Source organism: Balaenoptera musculus, chromosome 14, assembly GCF_009873245.2.
Source record: "Balaenoptera musculus isolate JJ_BM4_2016_0621 chromosome 14, mBalMus1.pri.v3, whole genome shotgun sequence".
In the NCBI taxonomy this organism is placed as follows: Eukaryota; Metazoa; Chordata; class Mammalia; order Artiodactyla; family Balaenopteridae; genus Balaenoptera; species Balaenoptera musculus.
Genome location: NC_045798.1, coordinates 10449068 through 10470090, shown reverse-complemented (window position 1 = coordinate 10470090; position 21023 = coordinate 10449068). Strand labels below are relative to the sequence as shown.

Genomic DNA, 21023 nt, shown 5'->3' with positions numbered 1-21023 from the left:
CTGCGTGCCTAGAGCCTGTGCTCCGCAACAAGAGAGGCCGCCGCGATGAGAAGCCTGCGCACTGCAACAAAGAGTAGCCCCCGCTCGCCACAAAGAGAAAGCCTGTGCACAGCAACAAAGACCCAACACAGCCAAAAATAAATAAATTAATTAATCAATTTTTTTAAAGAAAAGGTGGGGGAATAGACTCCACTTCTTGATGGGAAGATCTGCAAAGTCTCCTTGCAAAAGGGTGGAGATTTGGGGTCATTTTTTTCAGTTGACCACAGTCAGATAGCCAATTCTTAGCTAGCCTTTGAGACATGAGCTAGTTTCCCAAAAGTTAATTTGTACAAATCAGAGTCCCCCTCTTGGGAATGTAAAGTGGAAGCCACGTCAAGAATCAAGCAGGTAGCAGTGAGGGGAGAAGCTACAAGGCTCTGAGGAAGGGGGACCAGAGAGGCGTGGAGAGCTGTAGGGAACCAGGGCATGAGGGGCAAAGAGAGGGACGATGAAGGAGCCGAGTGGGAAGTTAGAGGAGAAGACAGCAACCTAAGAGAAGAGAGCCCGACGTCAAGTCTAGACTCAACCTGAAGACTTTCAGATCCTGCTACTGAGGTCCCTGAAGCTCTTTTGGGAGAAAAATCTCCAATTCCTCTTTGAGTTCCTGATCTTGGATTCCCACAAGATTTTTCAAACCCTTTATCAGCCCTATATGTACTCTTATAATAAACCCCTCTTGAGTGGAATAGCTTGGCAACCAAGGACCCCGATGACTAAAATGACTTCTTAGTCTATAAAGACAGAGAAATCCAGAGGAAATGTGACACTTTTATCATCCCACTCTGTTGCTGGGCTGCTTTATGAGTTAATGGTGTTTAATAAGGGACATTCCCTTTGAGTTATGGTTTGTGTCTAAGCTGGTAGGTGGAGTGAACTTCTCTTCTTGAAACAAAAAGAGACAAAACGAATAATTAAAAGTTAAATCTAGATGGGTGGCACATGTACCCCCACTCCTTTCTCCTGTGCCCAAGGCAGACATTACTGATGGATCACAGCACTCTTTGCATTTGAGCCCAGACTTGGTCTCAAAAGTCCTCTCAATCCAGCACTCCAGGTAGCTACCACCATTGATTAGAGTTGTTAAACAGGATGTAATTTATTTGTCATCTCTAAATTAGAAGACTCAAAAGGAGACTTTGGTATCTATCATATGGCACCTTATTAATCCAAAATGAGGGCGGGAGTGTAAGAGACCAGCAGGAGAACAAACCTCACTCAAATCCCTTCATAAATGAGGCTGATCTTAATCAGTGAATTTAAATAGTTGAAAAATGGTTGTTGACCTCTGACATTTACTGACGGTTCTCAATGACTTCTGCGTCTTATCACTCAACACCCAGGACCTCCACATCCGTAGCCTATAGCCCAGAACTTCTTCATTTCAAAGTTCAAGCCTGATTCTTCCCACTGCCCCCTCCCCAGACTTGAGACTTCCCTCAAAGCCGCAGAATTGTTTAACATCATGGATTTATATGCTGGTCAATACTTTGGAATGCAGGCAAAGTTAAGCCTTCTGAATGGTACCTTATGAATCATTCAAAGAAGACCTTAGTTCCCCCACATTACATCATCCCCATGCCCTGCAGCCAGCGGGTGGACATTAATGAGTCCCCAGCATGTTCCATGAAGGAAAGGACTTGGCCCCGTGTCCTTAGCCCAGAAATGATCAACACAGCCTCACACCCAAAGGGTAGGTCACTGCTGTGGGCTGGAGGAACCTGGCTCGAGTTAATTGCATTTGTATCATCTTGAATGTGACCCAGAGGCTCTACGTACTTTTTCTTTGTTACTGGTATCTTCGTGTGTCTTTGACACCGCTAGTTAACTATAGTTCTAGGGCAAGTTTTCTTCTCTGCTTTTCTTTTACCACTCTCCACTGAGGGTGGATATCTTTGTTTAATTTCTCTCCTTATGGCTATGGCTGCCTCAGAGGACCCCACATTAAAAAGGAACTCAACTAGAAGACCATGTTTTCAAATTTAAGCATCAAAATATCTTGAACCCTTGAACCTTTTGTTACATAAAGGTTTGCACAAAACTCTGTTTTCTGAAATCCTTTCCCAGATGACAGGCAGTGTTCTCAGGCTTATAGCCAGGCTTGGAGGGTTCACACAGTATAGCTGAAAGTGCACTGGCTTTGAAGTCAGCTGTGGGTTCAAATCTTGACTCGACCAGTTATTACCTGGGTGGCCATGAACGAATCAGTTCACTTCTTGGTTTCTTTATCTATGGGATGGGTTGCAGGGATAAGAAGTCTGCTTCACACAGTTGTTGGGATTTGCGGGGGCAGATATGGGTGAAGAATGTAGGAGTAGATCGATAAAAGGTAGTTGTTGTTGTCTTTAAGCTGGTTGTCCTGAGACTGTCTGCAGATATTCAAGGGCAGCCATGAAGGGCATGAGCTTTGGAAGCAAAGAAACCCTGTCCTGTCACTCATCAGCTGAGTGACCTCAACCTCGTCATTTTACTTCTCTAAACCTACCTCTCATCTGTAGAATGGAATCAATGCCTTCTTTCAAGGATTTTTTTGGTGAGGACGAAATGAAACAATGTGTGTAAAAATCTCCTGTTCTGCTTCACTTCCTTCCCTTTGCTCCTCCAGTGCTCTGAAAACAGAGGCAAGACCAAGGAAGTCAGAGTCCCACCCATGTGTGACAAGCTAGAAGCCCTCAGGCTGGCATCTTCCATTCCCCAGACCTCAGTGGTCTTGGACCATGCACAAATGTGCTCCTCACCATTTCAGGGGAAGCCTGCATAGTACAGACAACGTATGCTTCTCTCCTGTGGGCAAGAAAATGATTTAACTCAGTTCTGCCCGACCCTACAAAACTCTTAGGTAAATAGGTCCTAAGGTGAATTTACCCTATTGATTAAATGTGTGCGCGTGCATGCGCGTGTGTGTGTGTTTAAGAGACAGAGGGAGAAAAAGAGACGGTCTGTTACCTAAAACAAAGACCTCACACTATATTTGGCTTCCCCAGAGCTGGGAGGGAACGGAGTGGGGGGTGGATATTATCCAGGTCAGAGTTTGTTTCATTTGCATCCCTTTTTTTACCAGAGGGAGAGTCCATATCAGCTACGTTCAGAGAGGAAATGCCAGGAGATAAAATACTGACAGTGAGTGACAACTGTTACTCTTCCATCATTTTCAGCATCACTGCAGTAATGCTGACCTCAGTCCCCCAAAGCACGAGCAGAGGGAGCTACTGGTTTTAGGAGACGCCCTGGATTTTAGCTCTTGAAGAGAACAGGTCACCTTCTCCAAAGTTTCCCCTTGTATGTTGAGCTGAGCACGCATCCTACAAGGTGCACTATGAAGAAAAGTGTTCTGTGGTCACATATGTTTGGAAAATGCTATGAACTATATCCCCACCTCAGAGATTCCCAATTCACAGTAGAATTTCAAGGTCTGTAAAGTTCTGTAGTAAGGAAGTCTACTTAAACGCAGATAGCTCAGCATTGGCTAATTTTTTATTTTTTTATTTATTTTTGGCTGTGTGGGGTCTTCGTTTCTGTGCGTGGGCTTTCTCTAGTTGTGGCAAGTGGGGGCCACTCTTCATCGCGGTGCGCGGGCCTCTCACTGTCGCGGCCTCTCTTGTTGTGGAGCACGGGCTCCAGACGTGCAGGCTCAGTAGTTGCGCCGCACGGGCCTAGTTGCTCCGCGGCATGTGGGATCTTCCCAGACCAGGGCTCGAACCCGTGTCCCCTGCATTGGCAGGCAGATTCTCAACCACTGCGCCATCAGGGAAGCCCAGCATTGGCTAATTTTTAAACCATGGACTTCCATTTCTGGCTACGTGGCAGATTAGACACCGTGAATGAGGGAAAAAAACTAGATAAAAGTCTGGATATAAAACCCACTGATGTTTAATATGTGTCGCGGGATGGGTCACTAGGGAAGCGGTCTCAGATGGAGACTTGTGTGCCGTGGTTTCCTGGGGGTGCCGTCAGGCAGTGGAGACGCAGGATGGTGCAGCATCACCGGTGGGTGACACAGGAGTCCGCACCACCGCCCACGCACCTTAACTGTGCCCTCTGACCCTGCTCGTGCCTGATTCCAGGTGTCCCACTTCCATCTTATGATGGGTTATAACTGGGATCACTGTGTCACAGGGAATGTTACACGTGCCAAGAGGCTCTCTAGCTTTCACGCTTCACCTTGAATCGGTGATTGCCCACCCTCACTCTTTCATTATCTTCTCCGGTGCACCAGTAGACCCCGCACAACAGCCATCTAGCTCCACAGTCTTTGTTACCGTCACCTCCCCCAGACCTCTCAACAGCTTGAGACGTTTCACCAGCCCGTGCAGCACCTCCCGCGGGTGTCTGGTCCCGTCTTCCCCCCCCATGAGAGTGCTGACAGCTGCTCTTTCCGCAGCCTACCAGGGCCACTCACTACTGCTCCTACTGCCAGAGACGGGATGGGAGGTTTGCTGGCACGTGTTTAACACCCCGCTCTTCAGTGGGGGGAAAAAAATCTTGATATGTTGTATTTGCTCATTTCTGTGGTGTAAATACTCCCACCATAGCCAGCCGCAAGCTACTAATGTGATGGCACTGAATGTGTGGTTGGGAAGAGATGTCGACAGTCCACGCTCACAAACTGGTGTGGGTTGGCTCAGCACGCCACTGGATCAGGTCCTCATTGCCAGATGGATGGTGGTTAATCCAGCTCCAAAATTCCATCTTTTTTTTGCAGATTATATTCCATTATAGGCTATGATAATATATTGGGTAAAATTCCCTGTGCTATACAGTAAATCCTTGTTGTTTATCTACTTTATGTACAGTAGTGTGTATCTATTAATCTCATGCTCCTAATTTATCCCTCCCTCCCCTCCCATTCCCCTTTGGTAACCCTAAGTTTGTTTTCTGTGTCTATGAGTCTGTTTCTGTTTTGTATATAGATTCATTTGTAATATTTGTTAGATTCCACATATGTGATATCATACAGTATTTTCTTTCTCTGTCTGACTTATTTCACTAAGCATAATATTCTCTAGGCCCATCCATGTTGCTGCAAATGGTAATATTCCATTCTTTTTTACGGCTGGGTAATATTCCATTCTTTTTTATGGCTGAGTAATATTCCATCATATATATGTACCACATCTTTTTAAGCCAGTCCATTAATGAGCACTTGGGTTGCTTCTGTGTCTTGGCTATTGTAACTAGTGTTGTTGTGAACATTGGGGTGAATGTGTCTTTTCGAATTAGAGTTTTCATTTTTTCCAGATACATACCCAGTAGTGGAACTGCTGGGTCATATGGTAGATCTATTTTTAGTTTTTTAAGGAACCTCCGTACTGTTTTCTATAGTGGCTGCACCAATTTACATTCCCACCAACAGTGGAGGAGGGTTCCCTTTTCTCCACACCCTCTCCACCATTTATTATTTGTAGACTTTTTGATGATAGCCATTCTGACCAGTGTGAGGTGATACCTCATTCTGGTTTTGATGTGCATTTCTCTAATAATTAGTGATGTTGAATATTTTATGTGCCTGTTGACCATCCGGATGTATTCTTTGGAGAAATGTCTATTTAGGTCTTCTACCCATTTCTGATTGGGTTATTTGCTTTTTTGATACCGAGTTATATGAGCTGTTTGTATATTTTGGATATTAACCCCTTGTCAGTGGCGTCGTTTGCAAATCTTTTCTCCCGTTTTGTAAGTTGTCCGTTTTTTTTGTTGATGGTTTTCTTTGCTGTGCAGAAGCTTATAAGTTTGATTAGGTCCCATTTGTTTATTTTTGCTTTTATTTCTATTGCCTTAGGGAGACTGATCCAAAATCCCATTTTAGAGTCTACTTCTGAGGGTCACTCTTGCACCTAACTGCTGTAGGTCAGTTTCCCTGGGACAGACTCTGAGATGGAGATTTTCATGCAGGTTGTTCATTGGGAAGTGCTCTTAGGAGCAACACCTGTAAGCAAGTAAGGGCAGCAGGATGGGCAGAGGGAGAAGTTGAGCTAAGAAGCAATCACAGCGCAAACTTCAGATGATCCCGCAGGGAGCTCTGGAGCTGGGTTGGCCATTCTGAGATATCCCAGCTTTAGAGGCAAGAGGACCAGACCTTTGTACTCTTGGAGGAACCAGTTGCTGAATGCAGGTTTCCTCTAAGGAGGGGCGTACGCTTTATTGAAGCAGCTCCTTTTATTTGATGACAGATCCTGGGAAAGAACTCAGCTATGAGCCCTCAGCAGACACCAGCACCTGGAGAAATGGGGGCCTCTGTCTAGAAGGGGGATTCTGGGTGGCTTTCCCCAGCATGCCCTGGAATATGTGTCCAGAAATAAAAGCTTGAATAACAAGAAGGGAGAGGTTATGAAAACACAACTGAACTGACAATGGAACGTTTTGTCCTCATGCACAACCATCCTAAATTAACATCCTACAGATGTGGTAGCATTGACTACCACAGTCAGTTTGGGAATTGATCATCTATTCTAAGGCCCCCATGTCCCAGGTGAGGAAACCATAGCCCAGAGAGAGGAATTGCCTTGTCCAAGATCACAGGATGTGTTAGTAGCAGAGCTGGAACTCACATCTACTCTAGGGCCTTTGTTCCATGTTGTACTTCTTGCTTAATGTGTATAATTTTGCAGTTTTGTTTAGTTATTTGAATAATGGCCATTTCCACCACTAGATTAAAGGCTCCCTAACAACAGGGGCCATAACTCTTTCTCACAAATATATTGTCAGTGTCCAGCACAGTGTCTGGAATGTACTTGGTGCTTATAAATACTTTTGTTGAATGAATGAATGCATGTTTCAGAATCCCTCTGGCTTTTTTTTTTAGGCATCAGGCTGAGGGGACAGGGGGAATGGAAGGTGACGGGATGCATCCCTGAAAAGATCAGGCGGCCGGGCTGAGCCGCGAGGAAACCTAGCTCAGAGCAGTAAGCACGCACACGTCCTGTCAGTCCGTGCAGGCTTTGAGCCAGACTGCTGGGGTTCAAATCCCAGCTCTGCGGCTTACAAGCCACATAGTGGTGAACAGCCTTCCTAATTTCTCTAATTCCCCAGAGTAGAGACTGCAAAAATACTTTCTTCCTCTCTCAGGGATCTTGTGAGGATTAAATGAGTTAATAAAGCACTTAGAACAGTGCCTGACACATGGTAAATACTTGATAAATGGTAGCTGCGTGTGTTACATCCTTCATGTTCCCCAGGTGACTGTAACTATTGTACAGTATGGTCATGATCTCACGGATTTCTCCCTGTCCCCAGTCATGGGGCTACAGGCAGAGCTCAGCACGAGATCCAGCATGTCACACCCGATCCCAGACTCTGAACCTCAAAGGTCCGTGTTTAAGGGACCATTGGAGCAAATCTGATACTGGGTAGGAGCGGGGAGTGAGGATGGATAGTTTGTAAGTGGAGGCAGTGCAGATGCAGCTGTTAGTGCTGGATTTCCATATTGATTTGAAATCTCTTCCTATTGGGATTGTTCAACAAGCCATCATTCTAATGGATGTAACCGCAGGCTGTACAATAAAGCACTAATCCACCACTTAGTGCAAATGCTGCCTGCATTAAGCCCTGTAATTTTTTTGAACTTTTTATTGAAATATAACATAATACAGGAAAGCACACAAATCATTAAGCCTACAGCTCAATAAATTTTCACAAGATGAACACACCCATGGAACCCACACCCGCATCAAGAAAAGGGATGTTACCAGGCCCCTCAGAAAACCTGCTCGTGTCCCTCCCGGTCACTATCTCACCCCAAAGAAAATCACTCTCCTGACTTCCAGGACTTACATTTAGTATCTCCTGCTTTGAACGTTGCGTAAGTGAAATTGTACAGTTGGCACTCTTATCGTATCTGTTTGTTTTTTTTTTTCATTGGACATTATGTTTCTGAGATTTATCCACACTGCCTCACAGAGTTGGGGTTTGTAATCCTTCAGTTTCTGGGCAGTTTCCATTGTGTGAAAGTAGCATAACATACTCGTTCTGGGATTGATGGGCATTTGGGTGGTTTCCACTTTAGGGCTATTATGAAGAGAGCTGCTATGAACATTCTTATGCATGTTTTTGGCTGAACGTGTGTATGCATTTCTGTTGGGAACGTACCTAAAAGTGGAAGTGTTGGCTCTCAGAGCTCGCGTAGGCTCAGCTGTAGTCAATACTGCCAAACAGTTTCCTGAGTCCTATATTTTAAAGAGCTTTTAAAAATACATGAATAAGATGATTTAGAAAAACTGGAAAATATGGAGAAGTAGATATTAATAAGTAATAGAACCACACTTGATTACATCACCTAGGAATCATCCCTATTCATATTTTGGTATGTCAACTTTTATCAATATTTTTATATATACATGTGTAATTTTTTACCAAAAAAAAAATAGAAGCATTTTGCATATTCCATTTGGTAACCTGATTTTTTATTTAGTAATACATTATGAACCTCTTCCATGTCAATAAATGCACATCTACAATTTCATTTTTTAAACTTTTTAGTATGAAAATATTCAAGCATCTGTATTTGAACAGAGCAATACAATGAACTTCTATGTACCCATTGCTCAGATCAATGATTATCAACTTATAGTCAATCTTGTTTCATTTACACATCATCCTCCCCTATTATTTTGAAGTGTTTATCATTTTATCCATAAATATTCAAACAGCTATCTAGGAGAAGGACTAGAGAAGAAGAGAAGGACTCTTTTTAAAGCCATAACCACAGTAATATTATCACATCTAAAACAAATAGCAATGTCTTTAATATCAAATAGTCACTCAAATACAACCATCTTGATGGTTGTATAATATTCCCGTGTAAGAATGTAGCATAACTTATCTAACCAATTTCCTATCATTGGACTTCTTGGTTGTTTTTGATTTGTTCTCCTGTTACATAAACAGTGCTTAGATGGACATCTTCGGAGTTACATCATTCTAATACTCTAGTTCCATAAGATAAATTCCTAGGGCATGCAGCTTTAAGGTTCTTGCCCCTTAATTGAAGTCCTCTAGATTTATACTGGGTTTCAGTTGCTGAAAATAGCTAGTTCATAAATGCTTGAAACAAATGAGCTTTTCCCATAAGAAATGAAAGCAAAGCAAAAAAAAAAACAGGGTGTAAGAGGTTGATAGTACCTCAGACATGACTTTTTGCCCTTTTCACCTTAGCATAGTCATCAGAAGCAAAGGAGCAGTTTATGGAGAGCAAAATGAAAACAAAAAATGGTCATGAAATAAACCCTGCCCCCAAATTTACTGGCAATGTCCAACTGACCCATAGGCAGACCCAATCTGCATCTGCGAGATCATTTCTCTTCCCCAGGATTCTTCACATAAAATCTTTGTCTTACTCAGTACTCCCTTTAATCCCAGCCCCTCCACAAGTGATTGTTCTGATGGTTTTCACTCGGATGAGCCTATTGCCAAAGACTATAATCCATTCACCTTTTTCAATGCAAGGGAAAACTTCCATTTGTTCTCTACAGACTATAGCCTTTGACCACGTCTTTTTCTGGATCTTCTCTGTAATATTAACTGACGCTTTGCAGTTATGATTTCACTTAAAAGTAAAATAAAATAAAATTATATTAAAAAGTCAGAAACCTCACAAGTTCGCCAAGTGCATCTCCGAGAACCTGTACGGTGCTCAGGTGCAACACTTAGGATGCTAGGCCAAAAACCAACTTGCAGCCCACTGTGAGAAAAGTGATGCTCTGTCATTGGTCCAACCCACGACCCACAGGAGTACAAAGCAATAATAATAATACAATAGCAGGCAGTTCAAACCCTGTTATTCCAAAATTAATGCTTGTAAGTATATTTCAACAGGTATACATTTCCTCATGGCTCTACTCCAGAAGTGCATAAGAACAAAAATCATCTTTAAAACCAGTTTTCCAGTCACCTATCCCTCCCCTGATCTACTGTATTGACAGGTCATGGCTTTTGGAACCAGCCTGAATCCCGGCTCCACCACTGACAAACTGTTTGAATATGGGCAAGCTACCTAATCTCTCTGAATCTCATTGCCCTCATCTGTAAAATGAGGACAATAATAAAACTTGGTTGTGATGGGTAAATGAATTAAGATGCATATGTCTGGCACTTGGATTGCATGTGTTAAACACACATACAGGCAACACAGTCAGTATTCCTGACGGCTGGTGTTTATACCTCACTCCAACTGCTTGACCATGCCACTGGGATTCTGTCCATTCTTTTTTTTTTTTTGAAAAAAGACACGTTTTTTCAGCATCATGATCAGACTATTACATTTAGCAATCAACAGCATGGGTGCAAAAAAAAAAAAAAATCTACATTAAAACCCTTTGTTGGAATGCTTTACACTTTCCACAGAACAGAAACTAAAATAACCTGTTATACAATTAGTCACAAATACAGTCCTCGAGTTTTTTTGCCCATACACATGAGTATTGTCTAAAACATGTCTTCTTTGTAGCAGCTGGGCCCTGCCACCACTGTGCTTGGCTGAGTTCACAAATCTGTTGTAACCTGTAACTTCCCTGTCACTTCTCTGGCTCTCCTCTCCTGCTAAGCTTTGTTTCCTGGCAGTAATCAAAACCTTCTGCCCCTGCCATAGCTCCTGCTGCTGCTGGAACCGCCATGGGCACCTTGGTTTCGGGGTTTGGCAAAGTACTGGCCTCCACCACCATAGGGGCCAGAACTTCTGCCTGCAAAGTTTCCTCCTTGCATGGGTCCAGAATTTGAAGATTGATTGTTGTAGCTGCCAAAATCATTGTAGCTTCCACCACCTCCAAAACGGCTTCCATCATTACCAAATCCATTATAGCCATCCCCACTGCCACCATATCCCCCGCCACCGCGGCTGCCGCCAAAGCCACCTCGACCACTGAAGTCTCCTCCGTGACCAAAGCTGTCATTCCCACCAAAACCACGTCTGCGACCACCACCGAAGTTTCCAGAACCAGTTCAACCTCTTTGGCTGGATGAAGCACTAGCCATCTCTTGCTGAGATGGGGCTTTCCTTCCTTCACAGTTGTGGCCACTCACAGTGCGGTATTTCTGAATGACAGTCTTGTCTGCGGAGTCATGGTCATCAAAGGTTACGAAAGCAAAGCCTCTCTTTTTGCCACTGCCTCAGTCAGTCATGTTTTCAATCACTTCAATTTTCCCTTACTGTTCAAAATAATCTCTTAGGTGATGTTCTTCAGTGTTTTGTTTTTTTTTTTTTTCTTTTTTTAAATTTATTTTTGGCTGGGTTGGGTCTTCGTTTCTGTGCGAGGGCTTTCTCTAGTTGCGGCGAGCGGGGGCCACTCTTCATCGCGGTGCGCGGGCCTCTCACTGTCGCGGCCTCTCTTGTTGCGGAGCACAGGCTCCAGACGTGCAGGCTCAGTAGTTGTGGCTCACGGGCCTAGTTGCTCCGCGGCATGTGGGATCTTCCCAGACCAGGGCTCGAACCCGTGTCCCCTGCATTGACAGGCAGACCCTCAACCACTGCACCACCAGGGAAGCCCCAGTGTCTTCTTTAATGGCACCAACAAAAATCTTTTTCACAGTTAAGTGGGCACCAGGTCTTCGAGATCTTCTCTTGAGACGGCCTCTTTGGTTCCCCAACTCTCCCATCCGCCTCGTGTGGCCTTACCTTCATGGCCGCATCCACCTCCTCCACAGCGGCGTCTGTGACAAACCCGAAGCCTCTGGGGCGCTTGGTGTTTGGATCCCTCATTACCGCACAGTCTGTGAGCACTCCCCACTGCTCACAATGGCTCCTCAGACTCTCGTCGGTTGTTTCAAAGCTCAGACCTCCGATGAAGAGCTTCCGCAGCTGTTCGGGCTCTTCGGGTGACTCTGACTTAGACATGACGGCAGTGGAGGCGGGGGAGACGTCAACGATGCTTACTTGGCGGTGTCCACGGGCAGAAAAGCTGTCCATTCTTTAGGAGAGATTTTCTTGTCACCTGTGCGGGGACCCAGAGTTTTCTCATTCCTATCTGATTGGAAAGAAAGTCAAATGCTGGAGAGCATACAGCTAAGAAGCTTAGGGTGCTGTAGTTTGTCCTTTGCCTTGAGAGACAAAGAGCTAGATACTTTTCAGGCATTGTTTTTAAGATTAAATTAGTTAGTACACAGGAAACGTTTAGAATATGAGCAGCTACATCATAAGGACCATCTCTTTTGTAACATAAAGAGGCTACAAATTTAAGTCACACTTCTTATATTTTTCCAGCTAGCCGTAGGAGCCATCACATGAATTTTTCACAGGAAGTCAAGTGTCTCCCTCTAGGAGCTTCACCTCCCCCTTGAAATGTCTAATGAATAGCTTTGTTGGTTACCTTCCGCACCCAGAGGTGGAGGGAGAACATTGGTGCTGTGTCCTCCATTGCTCCTCACTGCCACAACGTGTCGCTGTCGAGAACAGGTCCTCCAAGCTCTTAGAGACCGTACTAGCCGTTCTTCCTGACGTCTCACTGATCCACACCATCATAGCTCTCAAATCCCATAGGGTTTGATTAGGAACCTTCCCCCAGACAGTCAGGCTACCTGCATATGAGAGGTTGCCTTTAGGGGCTCCAAGATGCCTTTTCCCTGCTCAGTCTGAGGGAAGCCACCCTAGTGTATAACCATAGAGGTTTTCTGGGCTTTTTCTTGTTGAAAAACTTACAGAGAGAGCACAATTTTTTTTTTTTTTCCTGTTGAGGAGCCCAGATACGTCACATAAATCATTTCAATAGATGGATAGTAATGTGGAATGAGACATTTTCCCAAAGTCAAACCTCATCACAGCAGAACATTGCCATCCCCCTTGCGATTAGAAGGACCCCCCCCCCTTACAAACTTACTCACCTGGACTTTATCTTCCCAAAATTTCCCATGGAAATGAGAACAAAGTCAGCAAGAATGCTTGCAGAAGCACTTTTCTGCCCTGAGCTTCAAGAAAATGCAGGACAGTCAAATCAAACAGCCTGAGAAGTGCCAAGAATGATGTTTCAGCAAGTTTCCTCAGATTGCATATGAGGCAGACAGACAGAGTTTTGAGGGTCAGGAAATTCTGACTGTTTTGATGCTGCTCTGTCAGGCCCATGGGTACCATTTAAGGAAAATGCATGTCCTGGCCCTTCAGCACATCTGTGTGTTTAGCTTTAGGAGTCGTTCTGGGTCAGATTAGCTCCAACCAAGAGTTTCCTGGCAGAATGTGGGTGCAAAGTAAAAGAAACCAATTAGAACATTGCTTTGCAAGATAATCTTTGCAAGATAATCAGAAGAGCTTTGCAAGACAATCAGAAGAGCTTATTCGGGAATCCCTTAAATAAAGCCAAATCCAAACAACTAGTTAAGGCGAGAATCTGAATCTCCATCCCTGCCCTGAAACAGCCCAAAATGCACATTAGCTGAAAAGCAACCTTTAGATCCAGCGAACTTTCTCTGAAGGTCTCCTACTGCCCACGCAAGGACTGGGGTGGGGAAAGGAATGGTATATGTTCAGAACAGGGCTGCCCCTTTGCACAGTTCCAGGGGCTACCATTCGCAATGTGTGTTTCAGAGTGAATGGCACCCCCAAAAAACTCAATTTGTAGAATACAGTGTTAATAGCGGCCCTGAGGTTGTACAGTTGAGCAGCACTTTATTGGTAGTTATACAGAGATAAAAATAAGAGCTTAAAGAGCTCTCAGGGCCTGGGGCCTGGGAGCGGGGAAGTGCTGGAGAAGGGATCACAGGCCAAATTATTGGTAAGAGTGTCGATGGTGATTTGCAGACTAGATACCGCCTTAAAAAGGGTGTGTTTGGACTCATTTACCTTTTCCCTGCAATACGTCTGTGGTTCTTTGAGTTTACTCTCTTAGGAAGTGTTTGGTCTAGAAAAGTGACTAGGAAATGACCAGGTAAAAAGGATATAGAGTTGGGGGAGGGATCTCTGGCAGAGAAAACACACGATCACAGCCAGGACAGGACCTGGAAGGTTGGGTGACTGTAGACACCTTTTGCTAAGTTCCTGCTCTGTCTCAGGCACTGGGCTAGGGATTGATGTAAGGTCATCTCAAATGTGAGAGGAAGATGAGAGTTTAATCCTGGGATCAGGTAGTAAACAGAACATCTTTCAAACTGAGGCAGCTCAGCAGACCCTGGGTAAATGGGGGCCCGGTGCGGGGGGCGGGGCGGGGGTGGGGTGGAGCTGGCCGTGGTCCTGAACAGAGGTTTTGCATCTTCGGGCTCTCTCTGAATGTCCCACGACAAAGACAAGCTGTGGCAGACAGCCGCCCCACGTCCAGGAGGCCATCAGAAGCTGCCCCTCATGGCGGCAGGCAAGACCCAAGTTGTGAACTGAGAAGGGAAGCCTTTCACCACACACTGCCCCCAGCAACTGCACCGCACCTCAGACCCCTGCAATTTCCCCTCATACTGACACTTAGCGAATTCCTGAGCAGTTCTTGTTCTCCAGCAAGTAATCCCCACCATCAATCAAGCAGAAGAACACGGGTCAAAAGCTCACAGGCTTGTGGCCTTGTGCCTTATTCCATCGTCTGTTGTCTGTTTCAAAATTATAAGCCAGGGGTTCTCTGGAGATTGCCAGTGTGCTGAAGAAACAGAAAAAGCCTGTTTCTCTGCTGATGCATGTTTTCTGTCCACACTGGCTGGTCCATGAACAATCCTTCCATCCCATTTAGTCATTGAGCACAATAGGTAGTAATGGGTATTGTAGGGTGGGGCTTACATTCTTTAAAAAACAAAAAAAAATACTCAACCAGTTTATCTCAGAACCGAAAACTGATTGCTGAACTGCCTCCAAAGGGTATGTTTTTTTTTTTTTTTTTCAGGTGGGGTAAGTTTCTGTGTGTTGATGGATGGCAGGAGAGGGCAGTGGTTAGGAAAACTACTATATATAAAATAAGCTTCAAGGATATATTTTACAGCACGGGGAAATATAGCCATTATTTTATAATGACTTTAAGTGGAGTATAATCTATAAAACTACTGAGTCATTATGTTATATACCGTAGACTAATATAAAATTGTAAATCAACTATACTCAAAAAAAAAAAAAAAAAAAGTCGGTGACTCCTAGATTCAGACAGACCAGAGTGGAAGTCCTGGCTTTGCCACCTTCTCATTGTGTGACTTTAGGCCGGTGACTTCATTTCTGTGAACCTCAGTTTCTCTGTCTTTGAAATTATAGTACCTGCCTTGCAGGGCTCTTGTAGGGATTAAATGAGATAATACGTGTGAGGCCCTGGGGCCCTGCCTGACACTCAGAAAGTACTCTGTAGGTAATGGCTGTCATTAGGGTAATTTTCAAAGCCTAATCCTCCCCAGGGTTTTTGCACTCAAGGATAGTTAGCTTCTTCCACACCCCCTCCAAGTTCTAATTTGCTTCTAAATGTGATGGGGTAAATAGACAAAAAGCAGGCTGCGGAAGTGAGGGGAGCAGGAAGAGGCACATTACACTCCTTCACAAGGCCGACGTGCCCATCTTCCCTTCCCAACGAGGTTCAGAACTCCTAATAGCAGTTGCCTAGAAACCGGAGCTGTGGGGGCTTCTGCTCCCTTCCAGAAATCGCCCTAATTGGGATGCATATGGAACGGTTTGTTGACACTTGGCGGGTTTTTATTCTTCTTCTTCCAGAAGAGATGCATACATCTCTCATACAAATGCTGACTCACATTCATTAAAGAGTAGCCCTGGGCCAAGGTACCTTTTCACCACAAAGGAACCAGTGGGGATGGCAGCCTTGCTCAACATCCTCTGACAAAATGACCATTTGAGGTTGCTGTCACTGTGCTTACATTTCAAGATGTTTACAAGGTCTGAGATGGATTTTGGTGGAGGATGGTGTGTGAACAAGGGTGTGTGTGTGTGTGTGTGTGAATCGTGAGGTCACAAAAGCTTGCAAAGTCCATGAACTTGTGCCATCAGTCAAAGCACAACGTATGCCTATTGTGTAACCTGGTATTAAGGTCTGGATCTGTGTTCCTTTGAGGGGTTTAAACACCACTTGTGGTCACTGGGCACAAGGTAGGTCAGAGACCACATTACAAGCTAAAGAAATAACTTTCCTGAGAGGCACATGCGGAGCCTGTTTCATTTGATCACTTCTTCCAGAACACCGCTATAGTCTAGTTCCCAGCTGGAAAAAAAATAAATTTCAGAGGCATCCACTTATCTCTATCCTGTTCGGATGATTCAGCTTCTGCACAGACGGTTCTGTACACCCACTCCACCCAAAGAGAATGCGAACGTGCCACATCAGAGTAGGGTTGCGCCATTGTTACGTGCCCAAAAGGAGGCGTGTATTTAATTCAGATTAGAGATGCAAGAATTTCAAATGGTTAGTTATTCAGGCAACAGATATTTTCTGAGGACTCCCCATGTGCTGGTTCTGGGGACACAGAAAAGATTTAGAAATTGTCCCTGCCCTCTGGGAGCTCCATCTGGTAGTGGGGTAGGAGGAGGGCATGCCTGGACAGAAACAAGTCAACCGGCAGTTGAGGGCAGCACATGCCAGAGGTACCTGCTCCAGCACGGGAAAAGCAGAGGCAGCGTCCACACAGGGTGGGGTTTACACCTCAGTAAGTTCTAAAGGATGAGTAGAAGTTAGCCAGGTGAAGAAGAAGAAAGGGCATTCCAAGCAGAGGGACAAAGGCACGAGATGAGGCAGAGCATGGTCGTGTAGCATGATGGTGTTGCTAGAGCATCAGGGGGCAAGGAGGAGGCTAAGGGGATGGGACAGATCCAGCTCACGCAGAGCCCTGGAGGCTGTACGGGGAAGCCTGGGGACGGTGTGCAATACTGGAATGGATCAGAGAGGAAAAGAGGTCCAAGATAGGGAGGCCAGTGAAGAGGGGATGGCAGGGGAAAGATAACGGCAGCCTGATTTGAAGGCATGGCATCCAGGATGGAAAACTTTTGTTACTTAGCCCCTCAGAAGTGTACAGCCCTGAGACAAAGCAGGGTGGGGCCAGCCCAGATGGCGGGGAGCTGCGAGGGCAGCGGGGTGGTGCACTCTTCATAGGATGTGCATCTTCACGTTTAAGAAGCTGATTCTGTTGCCTGGTGGAGGACCAAACCATCGGGGAGCAGTGCTAAGAGGCAAGAACATTTTAGTCGTTCCAAACCCCCAGCCAAACATGTCATGCCGTTTTCAATTCCTTGAGCGGTGCCTAAGGTGGCAGAGGGTTTAGAAGAGAGCGCATAGAGATTCGCAGAGGTACAGCTTTTTTTGCATCTTAATTTTACTCATCACCAACTTACCTACGTGTGTACCCAACTGTGCTTTGTTGTACAGATTGTACTCTGACTTTTTAAAAAATGCTTTCACATCTATTTCCTCATTTTTCATCTTTCACGAGTCAGATAAGATAATACTATCTCAAAAAGACAGATGAGGAAGACAGGCTCAGGCCTGGATATGAGTCCAGACTCCACTGCACCCCATCTGGGTGACCTTGCATAAGTCACCGAACCTCTCTGTACTTCAGTTTCCTCACTGTGAGATGGGGTGGTAATACTGCTAATTGCTGCCTTGGAGAATTGTTTTAGAAGTTAGAGAGATTAGTAACTTTAAAGCCTTTTCATAGTTATTGCCACGTGGTAATTATTGATGTTCTAGTGGTGATGGTGGTCGTGATAGAGGCAGTGGGGTGATGCTTATCCCTAAATCAATAGGGCAGAGGGGCTAACTATTCTGCCTAAATCACACAGCCAGTTAGTTGTTGGTAGAATTAGAATTAGAACCCGGCTTTCTAACTGACCTTAATGTCCCACTTTCGCCCAAACCCATCGGCCGGATGATCATCTCCTGTCTCCAGCGGGGTCTCCCAGGCTGGATGTGGGTTCCTTATATTCTTCTTTCCATCTCTTGCTCCTCCTCTTTTACCTCTTTGTCTTCCTTTCCCGCTTTCTTCATTTTCTTTAGTGAAGGTCTGAGATAGAGATTAAATAAAGGAAGAACCCAGAAAAGAAAACCACTTAAAATAATTAGAAGGTCTCTGCATGTCAATTTTTATTCAGCAGAGCAGAGGTTAATTCCCTGGCCCTTTAGCTTAATAAATTTCATTACTTAACATGACAACCAAGCGTTGATCCTACCACCACCACGTACAGTGGATTCACAGACCTTTATGAATTACTGTGTAATGCAGTTGACCGAACCCCAAAATAATTGTGGTCTTATTAGACTGTTCTTGCCGCTACCCTCAGAGGAGAGAAACTCCTAAGCTTGACACGTGAACCAAGTGCCGCTTCCCAGAAGCCTGTGGAGGCTCAGAGCCAAACAGCCGTCCTGTGTGCAAAGCAAGAGAGTTGTAACAGCAGTCATTTATAGCTTCATGGAGATGATGACGATGGTGATGAAAATAGTGGTTGTTACCATTTATTGAAGATCTCCGATGTGCCAGGCATCATGCTAACTGCGTCTCATACATGGTTTCAACAATATCCTGGGAGGGTATCAATTTATCCCAATGCTACAGATGAGCAACGTGCATCTCAAAGAGGTAAAAATGACTCACCCAAAGTCACAGACATTGAGTGGCAAGGAAACGATGAGCAGTTAAACCTGGAAGAGACCTTTTCTAAAACCAGTGCATCTTTCTCATGCAACGCTGTGGAATCAGGCTACCTGGGTTTAAATTCCAACTCCACCAGTTACTAACCTCTGGTCAGACTACTACTTGACCTCTATGAGCCATGCTTTCCTCAACAGCAAAATGAAGAGTACTTCCTTCATAGGGATGGTGTGTGGATGCAAGGGGAGAACTGCACATCGAGAGCCTAGCTCAGTGCCGCTCAAGCCATCACTGTGCACCTCCTCCCACCACCCCAGACAGTACCTACTTCTCTCCAACTGCAGCCACTCTCCTGGGCCCCCAGCCTTCATTCCTTACAGGCTCAGACCCTCCTGTTGTATATTTCCCAGCTGTTCAGGCACCCTCAGTGGAGATGCTCCCAGACCTACCTCTCACAGAAGAGTTTCATGCTTCTAAGTTTCCTTGCCTCATTTCCCATTATCCAAACTAACCTCTCCTAATATCTTTCCCTAGTCCTCGGCCAGTGATTTAGCCAAGATGATGGCATTTCAAACGTGATAATCATGACAGTTTAGTCAAGGAAAAAAGAGACAGAGACAGAGACAAAGAGAGATTGTTAGTTGGGGGCTATATTCAACTACATAGCAAACAGAGCCCTGAAATTACCATGACTTAAACAAGGTAAAGGCTTACCTCCCTCACATAAAAGAGGTTTACCTTCTGGAGGAAGTACCCAGATTCTTTCTATCTTTTAATCTACTATCCTTAGTGTTTGCTTCCATCTGCAAGCTTTCCTCATGCTCACACAATGGCTACTGGCATTGCAACCATTGTAGCTAAGTTCCAGGCAGCAGGAAGGAAGAAGAGGAAAAAGGGACCAAAGGGCATATGCCACCCAGCTGTGTTAACCTTGTTTATAGAGTTTTCCCAGAAGTCCCTCCCAACGATTTCCTCTTGTACCTCACTGGCTTGTCCTATCTGCCAGGGCAGCTGGAAAATGTAGTTTTGTTTGTTGTTGTTTTGTTTTGTCGACTTTTTATCTAGGTATTTGATGTCCAAGATAATGTGGTCTTTACTAAGGAAGCTCAGGAAATGCACTTTCTGCCATTGGGAGAAAGGGCGAGAGGTAGGGAAGGAAAACCAGTAAATGCTGACTGCCTGCTCTTTGTCAGGCACTGTCTTCAAGGAGTCTGCCTTCTAGTAGGAAAAGCAGACAAGGAACTAGTCAATTGCCATATAGTGTGACGAGTGCAGTATGGGGAGCACATAGACACAGGGAGCTGTGAGGGCACAGAGGGGGCACTTGACCTAGCCTAGAGCTGGAGGGAGGGAGGGAGTAGCAGTATTGAATGGTCAACAGTTGACAGTTTTTCCAAAGCCTTGGAATCAGCAAGTGAAGAAGGGGGAGGAAGTGCTGCAGGAAGAGGCAGAATCATAGGATTCTGAGGGGTAGAGAGATACACATGAATGACTGGATGAGTGGTTATGTTGCAGGAAGGGGGACCCACTTCCAGGGCCCGAGAGTCGGCTCTTGTCTAACACTTGGAAATGAATCGTCCGAGGAGACACACGTGCTGACAAAGCAAAAGATTTTATTGAGAAGGGGTGCCCGGGTGGAGAGCAGCAGGGTAAGGGATCCCAGGAAGACTGCTCTGCCACGTGGCTCGTAGTCTCGGGTTTTATGATGATAGGATTAGTTTCTGGTTTGTCTCTGGCCAATCATTCTGACTCAGGGTCCTTCCTGGTGGCACATGCATCACTCAGCCAAGATGGACTCCAGCGGGGAGGATTCTGGGAGGTTTGTAGGACATATGCACTGGCATCTCCTTTTGACCTTTCCCAAATTCTTCCGGTTGGTGGTGGCTTGTTAGTTCCGGGTTCCTTACCAGGACCTCCTGTCGTAAAACAACTCATGCAAATGGTTACTGTGGTGCCTGGCCAGGGTGGGCGGTTTCAGTCAGTGGTTCCCCTAACAGTTGGAGATAAAGCCCAGATCTTAGAGGGACTTATTGCCATGGGAAAAAGTCTGAACTTCATCCTGAGAGCAGTGGGAAGCCATTGAAGGGTTTGGAACACTCTGATGGGAATGAGTCTGCTTTTCAGAAAGAGCCCTGTGACAGCCAGGTGGACAGTGGATTGAGAAGGAGAAAGACCAGGTAGGAAGCTACTTAGAGTAATAGATGGTTTCTGGCTAGGGTGGTGGCCACAGGAAGTCTAGTGACATTTAGGAAATAGAGTGGACTTCACTTCATTATGAATTAATAAATATGAAGGGAATGAAGGGGGCAAAAGCAATCTCTCCATTTTACAGGTGAAATGAATTGTATTTTGCCACTAAGGTCACTTCTGAATAGCCAAGGAAGACTGTGGCCTGTGGCCAAAGAAAGATTCTAGGCTGTGCCTTCTTCCGACTCAAACAGCGTCTGCTAGGTGCAAGTGCGCTGTTTGCCCGGACCTCAGAAATGCCACGTGAATTTTGCAAAGGAGCCAGAGAGAAT

At 45.2% G+C, this 21023-nt stretch overlaps 1 protein-coding gene and 1 pseudogene across 1 annotated transcript in view; one reads left to right on the top strand and one right to left on the bottom strand.

Annotated features, from left to right (window-relative positions):
* Positions 1–21023, top strand: part of CCDC60 (coiled-coil domain containing 60) — a 165860-nt gene that overhangs the window by 77957 nt on the left and 66880 nt on the right. The gene's annotated exons all lie outside the window — the stretch shown is intronic.
* Positions 10276–11901, bottom strand: LOC118879932 (annotated as a pseudogene).